The sequence below is a fragment of the Penaeus vannamei genome, chromosome 23 (assembly GCF_042767895.1).
Source record: "Penaeus vannamei isolate JL-2024 chromosome 23, ASM4276789v1, whole genome shotgun sequence".
Taxonomy (NCBI): Eukaryota; Metazoa; Arthropoda; class Malacostraca; order Decapoda; family Penaeidae; genus Penaeus; species Penaeus vannamei.
In genome coordinates this window covers 19247372-19258917 of record NC_091571.1, presented here as the reverse complement: position 1 = coordinate 19258917, position 11546 = coordinate 19247372, and positions in this window count along the sequence as shown.

Here is an 11546-nt window from a genome sequence, read left to right as displayed (position 1 = left end):
TTATTTGATAAGATCTTACCTGATCCGATGTGTTCTGACCTTGATTGATATTATGTGACCTGATTATATGTGATCTGACCTGATTTGATGTGATCTTACCTTGTTTCATAGCTGACCTTATTTGATGTTTTCTGACTCATCTTATGTGATCTGATCTTATTTAATTTGATCTGACCTGTTCCTATGTGATCTGACATGATCCGATGTGATTTTACTTTATCCGATGTGATTTTACTTGATCCGATGTGATCTGACCTGATCCAATGTGATCTGACCTGATCCGATGTGATCTGACCTGATCCGATGTGATCTGACCTGATCCGATGTGATCTGACCTGATATGTTGTTATGACCTGATCTGATGTGATATGACCTGATCTGACCGTGTTTTGTGAGCTGACCTGATTTCATATCTGATCTGATGTGACCTGACTTTATCTGATATGATCTGACCTGATTATTAGCTGACCTGATTTGAGAATATCTGACCTGATCTGACAATAAGTAATATCTAATAATATTATAAGTAATATTTCCTGTCATAAGTAATATTTTCTGAGCTGATGTGATCTGACCTGGACTGATGTGATCTGATCTGGCTTGATTTGATGTGATATAATCTGATTTCATTTAATCTGACCTGTTAGCTGGCCTGATCTGTGGAGATTTGACCTGATTTGATGTCATCTGACCTGATATGTGATATGACCTGATCTGACCGTTTTTTTGTGAGCTGGCCTGATTTCACATCTGACCTGATTTGATCTGACTTGATTTGATATGATCTGGCCTGGTCTGATGTGATCTGACTTGATCCGATGTCATCTGACCTGATCTGATGTGATCTGACCTGATCCGATGTGATCTTACCTGGTCCGATGTGATCTGACCTGATCTGATGTGATATGACCTGATGTGATATGACCTGATGTGATCTGACTTGATCTGATATGGTCTGACCTGATCATTAGCTGGCCTGATCTGAGGATATCTGACCTGATCTGATGTGATGTGATGTCATAAGTAATATTTCCTGATCTGATCTGATCTGATTTGATGTGATCTGAACTTATTTCATATCTGATCTGATCTGATGTGATATGACCTGATCTGATGCGATATGACCTGATCTGATGTGATATGACCTGATGTGATGTAATCTGACTTGTTTTGACTTTTTTGTGTGAGCTGTTTCCGATTTGAGATTTCACCTGATCTGATGTGATCTGACCTAATATGATGTAATCTGACCTGTTCTGACCTTTTTTTTTAGCTGGCCTGATGTGATGATGTGATGTCATAAGTAATATTTCCTGATCTGATGTGATCTGTCCTGGACTGATGTGATCTGCCCTGATCATATATGATCTGACCTGACCCGATTTGATGCGGTCTGATGTGATCTGATTTTATTTCATATCTTACCTGATTTGATGTGATCTGATGTGATCTGGCTTGATCTGATGTGATCTGGCCTGATCTGATGTGATCTGATCTGATCCGATTTAATCTGACCTGTTCTAACCGTTTTTAGCTGGCCTGATCTGAGGAGATTTGACCTGATCTTATGTGATCTGACCTTATTTGATGTATGACCTGATATGGTGTGATATTACCTGATCTTTCCGTTTTTTGTGAGCTGGCTTGATTTCATATCTGACCTGATCTGATCTGATCTGACCTGATCTGATATGATCTGACCTGATCTGACTTGATCTGATATGATCTGACCTTATCTGATGTGATCTGACCTGATTTGATGTGATCTGACCTCTTTTCGTATCTGACCTGATCTGACCTGATCTGGTGTGATATGACCTGATCTGATGCGATCTGACCTAATCTGTAGTGAGCTGACGCCTCAGCTCCTACTCGCCGCTCTCGCCCCTGTGTATGCCCACACCTGACGTCATCCAGCTGGCACTGGAGCAGGAGCTGCAGCTGGTGCTACAGCTGGCGCTGGAGTGGGTGCTGCAACTGGAGTAGGTGCTGAGAGGGAGATAAAAAGGAGAGAGAGAGAGAGAGTGGGAGAGGGAGGGTCAGATGATATCAGATCAAGTCAGATCATATCAGGTCTGATATGAAATCAGGTCAGCTCACAAAAAAACGGTCAGATCAGGTCATATCACATCGGATCAGGTCAGATCACATCGGATCAGGTCATATCACATCAGATCAGGCCAGATCACATCAGATCAGGTCAGATCACATCGGGTCAGGTCATATCACATCAGATCAGGTCAGATGACATATGATAAGGTCAGATCACATCAGTCCAGGTTAGATCGCATCAAATCAGGTCATATCACAACAGTTCAAATAAGGTCAGATAACATTAGGTCAGATTACATCAGATCAGGTCATATCACATCATATCGGATCACATCGGATCAGGTCAGATGACATCAGATCTGTTCAAATCTCCTCAGATAAGGCCAGCGCACACAAAAAAGGTCAGAAAAGGTCAGATTATACCATATATCACGTCAGATCTCCTCAGATCAGGCCAAGTCAGATTACATCACATCAGGTCATATTGCATCACATCAGATCAGATATGACATATGGTCATATCACATCAAGTCAGGTCAGATTAGGACATGCTACATATGATCAGGTCAGATTACATCAAATCAGGTCAGATCACATCAAATAAGGTCAGATTACATCAGATCTGGTTAGATATGAAATAAGGTCAGATCACATCAAATCAGGTCCTATCACATCAGATCAGGTCAGATATAAAATAAGGTCAAATCACATCAGATCAGGTTAGATCACATCAAATCAGGTCATGTCACATCAGATCAGGTCAGATATGAAATAAGGTCATATCCTATCGGATCAGGTCATACGACGTCAGCCCAGGTCAGATCACATCAAATAAGGTCAGATCACATGAGATTAGTTCAGATCATATCAGGTCAAGTCAGATCATATCAGGTTAAGTCAGATCACATCGCATCAAGTCAGATCACATCAAATAAGTTCAGATCACATCACATCGAATCAGGTCGGATCGCATCACATCATCACATCAGGCCAGCTAAAAAAAGGTCAGAACAGGTCAGATTACATCATATTAGGTCAGATCACATCAAGTCAGGTGAGATCTCCTCAGATCGGACCAGCTCACAGAAAAACAGTCAAAACAAGTGAAATAATATCAGATAACATCAGATCACATAAGATCAGATCAGGAAATATCACGTCAGATCAGGTCAGATATGAAATAAGGTCAGATCACATCAAATCAGGTCAGATCACACCGGATCAGGACAGATCACACCAAATAAGGTCAGATCGCATCAGATCAGGTCAGATATGAAACAAGGTCAAATCACATCAAATCAGGTCAGTTCACATCAGATCAGGTCAGATCACATATGACCCGGTCAGAACACATCAAATAAGGTCAGATCACATCAGATCAGGTAAGATCACATCTGTTCCGATCCGATCACATCAAATCAAGTCGATTCACAGCAAAGCAGCTCAGATCACATATGATCACATCGGATCGGCCATATCACATAATCAGGTCAAATTTCCTCAGATCAGGCCGGCTCACAAAAAAAAAACTGTCAGAACAGATCAGATTACATCAGTCCAGGTCAGATAACATCAGGTCAAATCACATCAGATCAGGTCAGATCACATCGGATAACGTTTGATGACATCAGTCCAGGTCAGATCAAGTAGGATCAGGTCATATCACATCAGATCACATCGGATCAGGTAAGATCACATCGGATCAGGTCAGATGACATCAGATCAGGTCAAATCTCCTCAGATCAGGCAAGCTCACAAAAAGGTCAGGACAGATATGATATCACGCGAGCTCACAAAAATAACGGTCATATCAGGTCATATCACATTAGATCAGGTCATATCACATCAAATAAGATCAGAGGACATCAGATCAGGTCAGATCGCATGAGATCATATCACATCAGATCAGATATGAAATAATGGCATATCACATCGGATCAGGTCAGGCAACATCAGTCCAGGTCAGATCACATCAAACAAGGTCAGATCACATAAGATTAGGTAATATCATATCAGGTCAAGGGAGATCACAAAAGATCAGGTCAGATGTAAAATCAGGTCAGATCACATCAAACCAGGTCAGATCATATTGGATCAGGTCAGATCACATCAGATCAGGTCGATTCACATCAGATCAGGTATATTTTCTGAATGTGCAATACATATTCAAATCCTAACTGGCCTCTTACAAAGAATGGAAATATACTTCTCTCTCTTTCGTAGACTTCAAAGCAATAAAAAGAGACGTCCAGCGAGTCCGGGCGCTCCGTGAGCAACACTAGGCTGATCGGACGAGCCAACAACCCAAGAGAGAGTTTGGCGGCAAGGCGACAGTATTTATTGGCTCTTTGATCTTGTCGAAAATTGTTCTTCAATAAAATGAGGGAAAATGAAAGTGAAATTCAATTTGCCGTTAAAAGAAATAAAAATAAAAACTTCAGCCACCCGAAGGAAAGCTTAAGTAAATAAAATATATAAATACGAAAAACAGTGCAGGTGGCTGCCACAGATGGTACTGAGCGAGGTGCTGCTGCTGTCAAGAACTTGCCTAGTCTGGACTCAATCATAGTGGGGTACCACACGTCCACTACAGAATGCCTGCCGTTGCCATCTCTTAATACATCACGACTACCGATGATGTGTACCACAGTTACAGAACACAAGGTCCAGCTTTTTTATTTTCATCTGTAAATATCTGTCCAACAATCATCACCTACTGTACCACACAGTGGAAGGAACTAGTGTGAGATCTCTGACCCTCCTTCATTCATCCTGAAAGGTGCCCCTTTCCTTCTTACTCCCTTCTCTTGTTTCCTTTAGCCCCCCTTTTTACCTCTATTCTCTCCCCCCTCCCTCTCTCTCTCATTTACCCTTCTCTGAAACTTGCACTCTATGTACTTTTAACTCTCTTTCGTCTCTTCCTACTTTCTTTCGTTATCTTTCACTCCTTCCCCGTTCGTTTTTTTTTCGTCCACCCCCATCTTTCCTCGTTTTTCTTTTTTCCTTTCTATTCTTTCCCCACTTTGCTAATCTCGTTTTCTACTTTTCACATTTCTTCGCTCATTTTCTCTCCTTCGCTTTCCTCGTTCATTCATTTCGTTTATCTTTGTTCGTTCTTTTACTTTGTGATCTATTCTTTTCTGTCACTTTTCTCGCATTTTAATTTCTTCCTGGTTTTCTACTATTTTCCCTTTCCTTTGGTAATCTCTTACTAATTTCTTTCATCTCCATCTCTTGGCTTATATTTATTTCTCTCCTTTTCATTCTTCCGTCCTTGTACCTACCAATCCTCCACCCTAGTGTCCTACCTGTCCCATTGACACTCGATCCCTGGTCCCGAATCCGGTCTCGAATTTAGGGTAATCCAGCAGGCGCGCTCAAACACGCTGGAGATGATTCTCGCCAACAACTCAACACTATCTTTATTGCCAACCCATGTTCTTGATGTGTACTGTATAAATAAAGCTATTGAAATATTCTTCTCGAGCTTCTTCCTTGGGTTTCGAACACTTCAAATCTTTGAGGGATGAATAAGGGGGAAGGCTAGATCACTAGTAACTCAAGGAGGTGTCATGGCGTCTGATTCTATCTTTTCAATTCTCAAAAAGGATGGAAAATAATTATTTTAATAGTTTAATAGTTACATTATATTGAACAATCATCAAAAGAGACGCCATGACACCACCTCGAGTTGCCGCTAATCTAGCCTTCTCCGACGAAAATAAGCCAGGTAACAGATCTTTATTTTTGTGAGATTTTATCGGTCCTTATCCAATTGAATCTCGGATACTTGTTTTATGAAATTTTAATATTTTTATTTTTTTCTATTTATAACCTGCCACGTCATCTAATTAATTAATTAATGAAAGCTCAAAGAAGACACTCGGTGAATCTTGCACATTATTCTGTGATTTTAGTCTGTTCTGTTTTTATTCTAAAGACTTTAGCTTACTATTTCACTGTCTGTTAACGATGATTTTAATTACCTTTTATTATCTGTTCTTTTTGTTTGGGTTTTGGAGCTATTTGTTTAACATATTTATTGTTCTTTATTGTTAATGAACACTTGTGTCACATAATCTGTTCTTGAATTATCATACGTGATATTTATTGAAATAACTGAAGCCACAATGACGTAGCCGAACTGTATATTAGTCTCTGTGAAATAAACACCGGGAGTATACAGAGCTAACGTGTCGGTCTCTCATCCGAGGGGTCGGTGGTTCGCCTGGATGTTACCACTTTGGATGGGCATCACGGTGGGTAAGGACTAAACTCTGTCGCGTCAGCACTAACTGACATACGTTCATCGAGTCGGCATTAGTCAGCACAGGCCGGGCTCCCCTCATAACCCGGGCGAGGTTCAACTTCGCATATCGGACTTAGGCTTATCCTTAAACCTGAAAGGGAGTTGTCTCTGGACTCGTGTTTGTGTGTTCCCCGTGGATTACCCTTACTGTGGCGTTGCTGGAACATCAAGATAAGGTAGTGTCTGACCCTGTTTCATGTCTGTTCGGGAATTGCTAGACTTGTCCATGTGATATCAATTTTTGTTTACAACCAAGAAGGTTCATAGTGTATTGGCCAGCACCAGCCAGTCTTTCAGTAGTAACCTGTCCCTCCCGAATGAGGATCTTATTATCTATTTATTTTCTTAAGTGTTTTTTTTTATTATTGTGTGCCAATTTTGTGCTTTATTTCGATACAACAAGAAGCCAAGAACAAACACTATTTGACTACGGGACTTGTACCTGGGTTGTAGGACTTCCTCACGAGGAAGTGAACGGATCCTCTCCCTTCTATCTCTCGGCCTAAGCCGCCATCCACCAATGGACTGGATGATTTTCGGGCTTCCTCTCGACAATAAACCTTACACTAGTTGTTATAGGAGCAGAGCCAACACCAATAAATATATGCCATGGCAGAGACCAGATCACAGTACACACGAGGAAGCTGATTTAATTATCATTCAACAGGTTAATCTGGCTGAGACGGAAAGAATACCACCAACATAACTGCAGATGACACATGTGTTTGTTTTACTAGCTCATTTTTATGTGGAAAGACAGCTTAGTTGCAACTTGGTGATAAGTACCAGTATTACTTGAGCAAATATTGATATCAAAGCAAATGTGGAAAAACATTATGACAATGTTGGACATCTATTTCCTGGTCATGCTGTTTCGGTATGTGACATGGTAAATGTACTTCCATTCGTAAAAAAAGACGAATTAATAAAGACTCTTAGCAATTCAGGCAACGTTGAAGAACAAAGTGTAGTTTATGAAGTCTCTGAATTAACTACTGCTTGTTAAGGACTTCACTTGAAGAAAATGTGGCATTACTTCGATATGTGGTTCAGTATTGGAAAATGTAAAAGCTAAACTCCGCACTGGCTCTGAGGTACCGTCCACTGATGACAAAAGTAATTGAAAAGCACGTCACAAAAAGCAAGTTATAAGCAGCTTTCTGGAATGTGCCCTCAATCCACCAGAATTACACCTAAATGATTATGGATACACATACGCTGCAATCAATCAGTAATTACACCAGCTGACATGTCTTTTACTCCAGCAGACGTGCTGAGGCTGATCAGGCGCTGGCAACCGTGGTTCAGGCCAATTATCATGTTCAATTTCTGTGCGTGTTAGGGTGGTGATAACAGCACAAATCAGAGGACTATTCAGTAGAAGATAATGATTATCAAGAGGATTTTGAGTAGACTTTCGAGTGTTGGATATTAGAGACTGTGTGTATAATAGAAAAAAGATCTAATGTTTACGCTATTATCAATATTTGTACTCCATGATGTTGCAGTATGCTCTCTTCACTTTACATTTGGCATCTAGAAAAAAACATACCTCATTATCATTTGAGGATATTTATGTATAATAGATTTATTATGGCAATGACCTACAAAAAAGAATCTGTATATTGGAATATGCCCAAAGTAACAATGACCAATGCAAAATAAACACGAATATGAAAATATCAGAATACTTAACTAAAATGAAGAGAAAGATAGCACCATCTGCTAGACATCTGAGAAGCATCAATATATAGTATAATAATTTATAATAATTTTACTATTAAGTATGTCCCTCACGAAAAGGAATATCTAGTGAAATATCACCGGAAGTATATGAAATATGTATCAGTCGATTTCTAGCCCCCGAAACCTTAGAATATGAATCCAAAACCAGGATCCTGAGACAAAAATAGGCCAAGTTGTAACTACTAATGATAATGATGATTTATTAGGATTATTAATATACTATTATTGTTATTATTATCAACTTTGTTATTATCATCAACGGCAGCGGCCATTTTGAATATCGGTCACAAAAAACTAAAAACATCAAGGGTGCGAACTTTGCACTCGACTGATTCTTCATCAGTAGGCTCAGATCTACCAGAAACAACAAATCATTGTATATTTCTTAAGTCCGGGTATACTCTCTGCCACCAGACTCTAATGATAATAATAAAGATGATAATAACTATAATAATAAAAAAGATGATAATAATGATAGTAAAAATAATGATGATAACAATGATAGTAAAAATAATGATGATAACAATGATAGTAAAAATAATGATAACAATGATAATAAAAATAATGATAATAACAATGATAGTGATGATGATGATAATGATGATAACAACAACAATAATAATAACAATAATAGGGAAAGTGACAAAATTATGATAGCAATTGCAATAGTAATAAGGATGATAACAATAATAAAAATAATGATACTAAAAATTATAATAATAATAATATTAATGATAATGACATTAGTAACAATAATGATAGTAATAATGATATTAACGATGATAATGATAATGACAATCACTATGATAACAATAATAATGGTAATAATAGTAATAATAATGATAATGATAACGATAGTAATGATAATGATGATACCATTGTTAATGATGATAATAATAATCATTACATAATGATGAAAATTATATAAATAATAATAATAATTATGTGTGTGTGCGCGTGCGTGTGTTAAGTAAATTATATATGGCCAATCTCTTGAAATCTGGACACAAAACATTAAAATTCAATTGAAATCTTGATAGTCAAGGAATTACAGTTACCGGAGGGGAATAAAGCAACGATAACTGCAGCAGCTATACTGACTACTTCATCTATGGCTTCAAATTTGCCTGTTGTCACGGTGACCCAAGGCCACCAAGAGAGGCCGCTAATCCCATTTTTGCTCCTCTTTTGGGTTTTTATCTTTTATTTTATTATTTGATAGATTCTTTTGTAACATTTCCCATGAAAAGAAATGACTATTCAACACATGGTGTGCGGGGGGGGGGGGGGGGGATGAGGATCAAAACCTTGTAATGATGGTCTTCGCAAAATATCTAACGATCACTCCAGGAGGTAATAAAACATAAATGAAATATCTTTTCTTACCTCCAACTCTTCCACGGGTAAAAAAATAAAATAAAATAAAACGATGACTTCAAGGTGGTAACACCAGTTCCTGGTGGAACACGCGAGGTAGCGTTATTTTGCCCTACTATTTCCAAGGGGATTGTTGGGTTACCTTACTGACATCGCCCATTTACCCAATGGTTTATACTCTACAATGTGACGCATTGTCCGAACTCGGAAATCAACAACAGGCCCCGAGAAAAAGGGCGTTTATCTGGCGAAATGAGGAGGATGCTCGCGTACGTTCCTCTGCCAAACATTTTTTTTTACCAAATACAATAATTTGCTTGTATTTTTTGCATTATTTTATGTTTACCCCCCGAGGATGATGCTCTTTATTTTTATATGTTAAGACTTTTATAAATATATTCTTTTAAATATCTGAGGTCCATTGAATTTTAGGTCTTGAATCACAATTATTTAAAATATCTTCCTTTTTCTTAATTTGGCTTATTCAAGTGTTTCATATAAAGTATCTTAAGTGATTTTATAAAATATTGGTTGTTTTTGCACAATTATTTTGATTTAGTTTTTTTATGGATTTTCATTTGAACTTATTTTATTACATTAAATGAGATTTAAAATTTCATACACATGGGTTTGTTTTATTTATCTTAATCAAAAGAAAAAAGAACCAACGTTTTACACTATTCCCGCCCACAAACAACATGGTAAGTACACATATAAAGGAGATGGGATTCTTGCTGGTGGTCTGCCTTGATGAAGACAGTCCGTGGAACCCCGGAATATGCTTTCACCTGTCTTAGATATAAGTGGTCGTGGAGATAGTTACTATAGGTTGTAAGAAATAATTGGTCAGGTATTTATTCGATAAAAGTGACTTCGTTGACCTGCATATCTTGTTATCATTTTTGGGATTTTTATTATATCGTTTGTGTTTTACTGTGTTTACCGTTTTTATGCTCAGTGTTTTAATGTATTAAGTGCATTTTGTTTCATCGTTTGATTTACAGTGTTCTGTTCTGTTTTACCGTTCTATTGATGGTTCAAGTTCCTTTTGCTTTACTTTTACTGTTCATTTGATTGGATTGGATTTTACCTTATTTCATGATTTGTTTTATTGTTTTCGTTTCATTTAATGTTCGTATTTTAGTGTCATTTTACTACATCGTTTGTTTTCTTGTGTTTTATAAATTCGTTTAACTATTCAAACGCCCGAATTTGACAATGATAGAAAGAGAATGCTAAAAGGGTAGTTGACAACCCAGCTACCTAGCTCCAATGGCACAAGTTTTATTTCTTTTTACTTATTTTATCAAAGTGGGTATCTGCTTAGTTGCGTTAGGTTAATCTCTCTGCATACGCCTCTCTTCGCCTCAATTCACGCTTACCAACCTCGGTGAACTCGTACCATATATATTCACTACACACACATACTGCATTTACACTCTTTCTCTCCTTTCCCCACATCCGTCTTCTATACTATCATTCTTCTTGTATATACACACGTTCCCATATATACACACGCCAACTAAGTGGGTGGTGGCAGTGGCTCCTCTCTAACACGTCTCTTCGAGACATAATTGTAAAGGTAGTTGTTACAGCCTACTTTAAAATGCTGATTTTTTGTACTGTGTGTTTCTTTACTGCCTCTCATGTTTCTCCAATCATGAGAGCTGATTGTTCCTGTTTCATAACGACCTACACGTACATTTCAATCTAGACTCGAGCTGGAAGAAATTAATGAAGTTTGACAATATCACCTGAAAATCTTATTGCCATAGCAACTCTTATCCTTTCACTGTATTGTAAAACATATCCGACACCAATTTTAGCACCAAAATGACAGGCGCGCAGTTGATACATTCTAAAAACTATGTACACTTTCAGCCAACCGTTAAAATTATAATTGGCCCAACCTCGTTCACATTTCTCCACTTTCTTATAACAGGTATCAGAATTATGATAAAAGCCTTACGCCTGCAATTCTAACGCAATCTGAGGCGAAATCGCTTTCTTTTTCTTGGTACAGCTTGGGCATCGGGGCTTATTCATTTTAAACGCAGAAGTT